General features: G+C 44.8%; 1 long non-coding RNA gene across 1 annotated transcript; it reads left to right on the plus strand.

The window, feature by feature from the left end:
• The first annotated feature begins 76 nt into the window (after window positions 1-76).
• On the plus strand, window positions 77-9,564 carry LOC138429562 (uncharacterized). The gene is made up of 2 exons (XR_011252838.1): window positions 77-396; window positions 7,578-9,564. It is a non-coding gene; the product is annotated as an uncharacterized lncRNA (long non-coding RNA).

Below are 9,564 nucleotides of genomic sequence, written 5' to 3' on the forward strand. Positions count from 1 at the left end.
CAATGGCTGGGGTAAATGTAACTGTTACCTGAGCTCGAAGTGAGGCTGTGGGGAGTTGCCCATCTGTTGAGCACACACTCTGGCCAAGGAAAGCATTCACCCTTCAGGCTGTTGCTGCCAAGCCGGGTGTGGATTCAGAATTTCCGGAGAGGCTAATTCTTCCAAGGAGAAATGAGAAATGGGATATTCAGCTGAAGATTCTCAATTTTTACACAGTGCCTCCTCCCCCACACCCTGCAAACTGCCTTTGATGTAACTCCAAACCTACAGGTTAACAGGGCACAGGATACAGGACACGTCTGAGTTGGGCTAGAAACTGGAAAGCACCCAAAAGAATCCAGAGCTTCCTCTAAACAAAGGAAAAGGATCTCTTCGCTGCCGCAAGGAGCTTGCAGGGTAAGGAGACAAAGTGTGGATGTGTAGACACACCCAGGCGGCACGGGGTGACTGGTCATGGGGAGAACTGTCCTTCATGGCCGGCCGATCCTTAGAGCTGCTGGTTCCAGGAGTCACTTCCTTTAACATTTATCTTTCTTCCTTCCTTTACTTACTTGTTTGGAGCTGTGCTGGGTCATCATGGCTACAATATGGGCCTTCTCCAGCTGCAGCGAGCAGGGGCTGCTCTTTGCTGCAGTGCACCAGCTCCAGGCACGGGCTTCATTAGTCATGGTGTGGGGCTCACTAGTTGTGCCTCACAGCCTCAGCAGTTGGGGTGCGTGGGCTTAGTTGCTCTGAAGCATGTGGGATCTTCCCCAGCCAGAGACTGAACCCATGTTCCCTGCATTGGCAGGTGGATTCTTAACCACTGCACCACCAGGGAAGCCCATCCAGGAGTCACATTCTAATGATTGTTGACAGGCTCTGAATGTTGAGAAAGAAGAGACTGGAGAGGGTTAATTAGGATTTTTGGAGGAAAGGAAGTGAGGTCTTCATGTTAGGAAGAATACTTGAAAGCTTATAAAGAGCAGTTTGTCAGGAAGGCAGGGAAAGATCTTAATGTACGTTGGTTAAAGGAACAATGGCAGGGGACTTCCTGGCAATCCAGTGGTTAAGACTCCATGCTTCCACTGCAGAGGGCCAGGGTCCGATCCCTGATTGGGGAACTAAGATACTGCATGCCACACAGTGTGGCCAATTTTTTTTTTTTAAGGCAGGCAGAACTCAGGCGTACTGAAGGCAAAGACAAACAAGGAAAAAAAACTCAAAACATAGAAGCAAAACTCCCACATCCACTCCCCCCAACACCATCCCAAACCAGTAGTAGTTTAGGCAGGAGATGAAGAGATATCCAGCAGGGAGGAAAAACTAACTTCTAAATGAGACTTGGTAAGAATGTTTGTATATGCACAAAGGCAACTGTACTTTGCAAGCTGTAAAAACAGAGTTGCACATTAGTTGGCAGAAAAGTAGTCACTGAAGGATGGATTGGTGAGAAGAGGGGGAGACAGGATTTGACAGGGAGGGGAAAGACCAGGAGGTGAGGCTGGTCAGGTGCAGAGTCAGGTGCTGGGGCTGGGCTAACGGGGGCGGAAGGAGAGCTGAGAAGTTCCAATCGACTTCACAGGTCAAAGCAATTTGGATGGAGCAGGGCAGCTGGGCTTAAGGGACAGAGGTGGAGAAAGAAAGGGGAGGCAGCTGGGAGTGATGCCTATTGGGTGGTTTGGTGTTTGGGGTTAAAAAGGGAAGATAAAGAACTGGGAAGAAGGAGCTGGGACTGTTCTTGGAACTTAGGTCATGGCTTCAGGTAGAAACCCACAGTTTTAATGCAGGCAGAGAAGGCAGAGAGGAAGCAGGGGCAAATGAACTTGGAGGAAACTTTAGTGGTCCCATAACATGTTCCCTCACCACCATTTCGCTGGTGGTACAAGACTGTGTGATCCACACAGTCAAAGGTTTTGGCGTAGTCAATAAAAAAGAAACAGATGTTTTTCTGGAACTCTCTTGCTTTTTCAACGATCTGACAGATGTCGGCAATTTGATCTCTGGTTCCTCGGCCTTCTCTAAATTCAGCTTGAACATCTGGAAATTCACGGTTCACAAACTATTGAAGCCTGCCTTGGAGAATTGTGAGCATTACTTTGCTAGCATGTGAGATGAGTGCAATTGTGTGGTAGTCTGAACATCCTTTGGCATTGCCTTTCTTTGAAATTGGAATGAAAACTGACCTTTTCCAGTCCTGTGGTAACTGCTGAGTTTTCCAAATTTGCTGGCATATTGACTGCAGCACTTTCACAGCATCATCTTTTAGGATTCGAAATAGCTTGACTGGAATTCCATTACCTCCACTAGCTTTGTTCATAGTGATGATTCCTAAGGCCCACTTGACTTTGCATTTATTGACTATGCCAAAGCCTTTGTGTGGATTACAATAAACTGTGGAAACCTCTTCAAGAGATGGGAATACCAGATCATCTGACTCGCCTCCTGAGAAATCTGTGTGCAGGTCAAGAAGCAACAGTTAGAACTGGACATGGAACAACAGACTAGTTCCAAATCAGGAAAGGAGTATGTCAAGGCTGTATAGTGTCACCCTGCTTATTTAATTTATATGCCAAGTATGTCATGTGAAATGCCGGGCTGGATGAAGCACTAACTGGAATCAAGATTGTCGGGAGAAATATCAATAACCTCAGATATGCAGATGACACCACCCTTATGGCAGAAAGCGAAGAAGAACTGAAGAGTCTCTTGATGAGAGTGAAAGAGGAGAGTGCAAAGTTTGGCTTAAAATTCAACATTCAGAAAACTAAGATCATGGCATCCGGTCCCATCACTTCATGGCAAATAGATGGGGAAACAGTGGAAACAGTGGCTGATTTTATTTTGGGGGGTTCCAGAATCACTGCAGATGGTGACTGCAGCCATGAAATTAAGACGCTTGCTCCTTGGAAGAAAAGCTATGACCAACCTAGACAGCATATTCAAAAGCAGAGACATTACTTTGCCAACAAAGGTCCGTCTAGTCAAGGCTATGATTTTTCCAGTAGTCATGTATGGATGTGAGAGTTGGACTATAAAGAAAGCTGAGCGCCAAAGAATTGATGCTTTTGAACTGTGTGTTGGAGAAGATTCTTGAGAGTCCCTTGGACTGCAAGAAGATCCAACCAGTCCATCCTAAAGGAAATTAGTCCTAAATATTAATTGAAGGACTGATGTTGAAGCTGAAACTCCAATACTTTGGCCACCTGATACGAAGAGATGACTCATTAGAAAAGACCCTGATGCTAGGAATGATTGAAGGCGAGAGGAGAAGGGGACAGCAGAGGATGAGATGGTTGGATGACATCACCAACTCAATGGACATGAGTTTGAGTAAGCTCCGGTAGGTGGTAATAGACAGGGAGGCCTGGTGTGCTGCACTTCATGGAGTCAAAGAGTTGGACATAACTGAGCAACTGAACTGAACTGAACAAGAGTGTGCATGTTACATGTGGCTTCATGTGACTGGTCCACATAAAGCTTCATCTGGTGCCCAGGGAACACCCCCTGGTGGTACTCATGGACAGAGCCCATGGTCTGGACACAGTGCCCTGCAGCTCTCCTGGGAGCCACCTGCAAGGCTGTTACATATAGGAACAAGCTCTCTGCACACCTTGCTTAACAGCCAAGTGGGAGGCAGAGACAGTAGAAAAGGAGTATCACCTGTACATGCTGTTGCCTGCGTGCTTTCATGGCAGTAACTTGACTCTTCTTGTCAGCTCCTCATCTGTGAAACAGGATGACGTTGATCACTGCTTCCCACCTCCGTGCTGTCTTGAAGGTCATGTCAAATGGGGGAAATGACAATACCTTGCTGACTGCAAAGTACCTTATGGTGCTAAACATCACCATTCCTTGAGTGCTGAAAACTGCATTTCTTCCCACCTTGAAAAGTCCAAGATGATTTATTTGGTGTGGGTATGAACTACAGGGGAAAAAGTTAGCCCTATTTTGAGAATTTTCCCCACATTTCCCGTATTTGCTCTCAAAGGAATGACAAGCTTCAGGGGTTAATAGTCAGCCACATGTTGCTCTGGCTAAGCCATGAGAAAATCACAATGGGAAAAGAATAAAAGCAAAATATAGCAATACAGCATAACCCAAATAAAAGTACATCGGGTTGATCAGTTGGGGTTGTCATGCCCTGCTAAGCTAAGGAAAATCAGTGCAGACCTTGGAACGCCAGGTCAGCGCAAGTTCAGAACGTTGCTTGTGCACACGCCAAGATGTTTTCCAAGGCATATGTGGGTCTATGACCTCCAGCTAGGCGATAGCCTTTGTACAAGCAAAGGCTTGTACAAGCAAAGGTAGTTTAAAGTAATCAATAGAATGGGAGAGGTGTCCAGAGACACAGGAGGCTGACTTCATGATAGCACAACAGATCCTTTCTGCTTGCCAAGACACTAAATAGAAGTGATGTGGCCCCAACGAACAGGGCTGTTGACCCAAGAGGTCTTGAGTCCCCCGGTCCCATCTTTAAAACTTTAATTCTGTCCCTTTTTCTTTTTCCCAAACTGTGTGTCGACCACTTTCGATCCCTACCTGCTGTGCTGGCTGCAGCAAGTGGCCCCCAATGTGGGGCTTGAAAGCGAAGGATCACCGAGAGCGAAACTGCACCTTTGTTTCAGTTCGGTTCAGTCACTCAGTCGTGTCTGACTCTTTGTGACCCCATGGACTGCAGCACGCCAGACCTCCCTGTCCATCGCCAATTCCCAGAGTTTATTCAAACTCATGTCCATTAAGTCAGTGATGCCACCCAACCATCTCATCCTCTGTTGTCCCCTTCTCCTCCCGCCTTCAATCTTTCCCAGCATCAGGGTCTTTTCCAATGAGTCAGTTATTCGCATCAGGTGGCCAAAGTATTGGAGTTTCAGCTTCAGCATCAGCCCTTCCAATGAATATTCAGGACTGATTTCCTTTAGGATGGACTGGTTGGATCTTCTTGCAGTCCAAGGGACTCTCAAGAATCTTCTCCAACAGCACAGTTCAAAAGCATCAATTCTTTGGCGCTCAGCTTTCTTTATAGTCCAACTCTCACATCCATACATGACCACTGGAAAAACCATAGCTTTGACTAGACGGACCTTTGTTGGCAAAGTAATGTCTCTGCTTTTGAATATGCTGTCTAGGTTGGTCATAGCTTTTCTTCCAAGGAGCAAGCGTCTTAATTTCATGGCTGCAGTCACCATCTGCAGTGATTTTGGAGCCGAAAAAAATCGCTGAGAGCGAAACTGCACCTTTGTTTGGGGAGGACAAATTTCCTTTACTTCCTCTTCCTCTTTGTCAAGTGACTCAAGCTTTTCCTTCCTTGCCACAGGCCGCAGTTCTGCCACCCCTCCAGAAAAGTATTTGGTGGGCTCAACAGGAGGGTGACTTGGAAGCTATGACCATGACATTTCCAATGACAGCGCAGGAACGAGTAGCTCCTGGAAAGATCCTAATAATCCTAACGGGGTGTCTGAGGCTGTGTCCAAACAGATTCCCTCCAAAATACTAATGGAACTTAAGCAAGCTGTTGAAAATTATGAAGTCAATTCTCCTTTTACCTGGGAAATAGTGCAGGGACTAGCTGAGGGTTCCCATTTGATTATGGTGGCTCACGACCAAGCCAGACAGATCCCCATCTCTTTAGATCAATTGATAGGCAGTGGAAACTGGGGGAGAAGTGAAGATCAAGAGCTTATGGAAGATCAGGCTATAGAACAGGTGAGGCAATATTGCATAAGAGCCTGGGAGAAAATAGAGGTTAAAGGACAGGCTTTCTTTACTTTAAGAGAAGACCTCACCTCCCCAGAGAGACAATCCTTGCTGGGACAGCACCTTATCAGTCTACCCCTGTCATCAGAGCCAACTAGAACACTTTCTGGTTTAAAATTTAGCTATGAAACTATGACTACAAAAAAGAGAGATGACATTTTTGACACCGAATGGCCATGATATTCTTTAGACTTTGGGAAAAAATGGTTAAAATAAACTCTTTTTTTGAAGTTGAAAAAGCAGTTCTTCTTGCATGAGCAAGTAAAAAAAAACAAACAAAGTTGGCTTGTTAAAATACTTTTTTGGAGCTCCTATTCTGCCTGAGAAACAAAACAGACCTGGGAAAATACCTAAAGTTAATTCTTATCATATCCTTGGGATACACAACCCACTCTATCTGGGATTCCAGCCATAAACAAATTGGTAGAACTCAAACCAAGAAACAAAGAAGGGGCAAAGAGACATTTGAAATATCAAGCAAAAAAAAAAGAGAGAGACGTTTTAAATATCAAACAGAAAAGTATGAGATCTCTGTCTAAATTTATGTGTGTCTCAGTGTGTGTCTTCATCTTTGGACAAAATTGCTAAAGGCTGATTGGTCAATGAGCTCTATTTAATTGGCCTAAAGAGAAGTAAGCGCTTCCAAATCAAACAATTCTAAATTCAAAAAATCAAACTAAAATGAATTTCAGGCGTTTGTGAACTGGGAAATATTCACTATTGAATTGATACCTGGTATTAATGTTTATTTATTGACTTTGTGAAGATACTTTTGCAAATGACATAGCTTTGGGTGAGTTATATTTACCAATCTACAAAATGATGATATGAAGTACAGTTCATGGTTGCTGAAAGAAAGTAGGATGTGTGTTTTTAATAAAAAGCTATAAGGAATGGAATTACATTCTATTAAAGAAAAGGGGAGTACATCTGAACTTACAGGTGGCAAATAGAGTGGTGAATACAGAAGTATAAAAAAGGTTTGCGGCAAGTGCAAGAGAGTTTTGTGCATGAGACACATTTCTTAAGACATTAAACTGCCTTTGAAATCTTTTATTGTTACTTTGACTAAGTGAATAACTATGGTTTCACAATGAATATAAGCTGGTACCAGTCTGGAATTTGATTTTCTCTTCCTGTTAAAAAACTAAGTTTTCTTGAAATATGGCTTTTGATAACAGACTATGTAAATTTATCTTTAAGTGATTCATACTTGCTTTTAAAATCTTTTGTTACTTTGATAAAATCAATGAGTGTTATTTCGCAATGATCTAGGGAAACTATGGCACACATAGACAAAGCTCATTCTGCTTCTATAAAATTAACCCCTCATCAGAAAATTTGAAATGGGTAAACAATGGCTATAAACCAGTCAGGGCTATGGGAAGTCCAAGACGGCCACTTGGCTTTTCCTGGCCCCCTGACAAACCTCACTTTTATTTGGTAGGATAAAGCCTTTCCTGGCTGTAGGGTTAATATCTCACAATGGAAAAAACATGGCTAGAATACATTTTCTGCAGTCTCCAGTGGTCAGGGTACCCACTTTGCTGGACAGGTTACACAGACACTGGCAAAACTTTCATGAGCTTCTTAGAGACTATCGCCTTCGTGGATGTCCTCTGCCATCAGGCAAGGACCTCTTGGTTATATGAGATTGAACAGACTGCTAAATATGACTACAATTTTCATGACTTTTTGTCTGACATGTTACTGGCTTCTAATCTTTGTTTTCAGATATTAAAAAACTCTTCGACTCAAGTCACTGATGGTTTAAAACAATTTTGTGATCTATACCTGAGGGTAAAATTAAAACATTTTTCTTTTCTGTCTCGTCCCTCCAGGAATTGGAGACATTTGGGTTCTGAACAGCCTCACCAAGGTCCAAAAAAGACTGTCTCCAGACATACACAAAAATCTCAGAGTATACTGGGCAGCCCAAACTCATACAGATGAGGAGACTAACAACAGTTCTCAGATGCATGCAAAAAACGCTCCAAAAACTAATGAAGAAAGAAGTTGCAAGAACATATCTTCTGCTATAAAAACAAAAAGGGGGATATGCAGGGGTTAACAGTCAGCCACCTGTTGCTCTGGCTAAGCCATGAGAAAATCACCATGGGAAAAGAATAAAAACAAAATACAGCAATACAGCATAACCCAAATAAAAGTACATCGGGTTGATCAGTTGGGGTTGTCATGCCCTGCTAAGCTAAGGAAAAACAGTGCGGACCTTGGAACGCCGGGTCTGCGCAAGTTCAGAACGCTGCTTGTGCACACACCAAGATGTTTTCCCAAGGCATATGAGGGTCTATGACCTCCAGCTATGCGATAGCCCTTGTACAAGAAAATAACAGATAGTTTAAAGTAATCAATGAAACGGGAGAGGTGTCCAGGGACGCAGGAGGCTGACTTCATGGTAGCACAACAGATCTTTCTACTTGCCAAGACACTGAACAGAAGTGATGTGGCTCTGAGGAACAGGGCTCTTGACCCCAAGAGGTCTTGAGTCCCCTGGTCCCATCTTTAAAACTTTAATTCTGTCTCTAGTTTCTTTTTCCTAAACAGTGTGTCGACCACTTTCAATCCCTACCCGCTGTGCTGGCCACAGCAACAAGCATCTCCAAAAGACTGGTCAGGGGGCTGCCTGCTCAGAGGCCCTGGAACGCAGATGGGGCCTGACCTGCAAAGGACCCCAGCCCCCACTCAGCCAGAGAACAACCAGATGGCACTATGACTCCCTCCTTGTGCAAACAGCTCTCACCCAGCAGAGTAAACAGGCCTCCCTGGGTAAGGGCGCGGAGGCGCTGCTCCTGTGGGACGTAGCCCAGAAACCAGGAGCCCGAGCCTCGGGGTCTGGACTTGGGTTCAGTTTTCAGTTGCCTGCCCTCTCTCCCGGCCCCCCCCCCCAGGGCAACGGGGTCACCTGTCTTGGCTTCTGTCTTTATGTAAACAGGGCTGGGGGCCCCGGTGGTTTGAGTGCAGCCAGGCCCCGGCTCTCACTCCTTCACTCCTCCGTGTGTAAATAGGTTACAAAGAATCGTTGTAGCTGTTCAGGGGAAAGGAGCCTGCCTCAGGAAGGCAGTAGGGATGAGATGCTGGGAGAGCGGAGGTGGCAGAGAGGTGAGGCCCATCCATACTGAGCTGTGTGGTGCAGAGAGGCGCCTTGCCCACTGTCTGACAGAGGGCAGAGAGGGTCTGTCCCCTGCAGCAGAAACAAGGTGGGTGGGTAGGGGGGCTGGGAGAAAGGGGGGTGGAGCGGACCTGATGTCCTCAGCCCTGATGCCTTCCCTACTGTAGAATTTCAGGTGTGGTAAGAAAAAGGACTAAGGCCTCCTCTTCCCGCAGTGCAGGGTTGAAGAAAGAATATCAGTGGAGAGTTGAGAAAATAAATTGTATTCCTGCCTCTACCCTTTAGTGAGCTGTGTGCCTTTGGGATGGTGCCTTAACCTCTCTGAGTTTCCTTGTCTAGATAAATTGGAACTATACTCTCTACCACTGAGCTCCCTTGATGTGATGGGAATTTTAGGAAGTAAACCACAGGACAACCCAATGAGGTAGGGAATGCTTATCTTCATTTTAGAGACAGAGGAATTGAGGCTCAGCAAATAGACCTGATTTACCCCCGACATGCACATTAAGAATCAGGAGATTGGGACTGACGTATACACAAGCCTATAAATAAAATAGATAACTAATAAGAACCCACTGTATAGCACAAGGAACTCTGTAATACTCTGTGATGTAAAAGTGGATGCATGTATAACTGATTCATTTTGCTGTACAGCAGAAATTAACATGACGTTGTAAATCAACATATTCCAATAAAAA

Source organism: Ovis canadensis, chromosome 24 (genome assembly GCF_042477335.2).
Source record: "Ovis canadensis isolate MfBH-ARS-UI-01 breed Bighorn chromosome 24, ARS-UI_OviCan_v2, whole genome shotgun sequence".
NCBI lineage: Eukaryota > Metazoa > Chordata > Mammalia > Artiodactyla > Bovidae > Ovis > Ovis canadensis.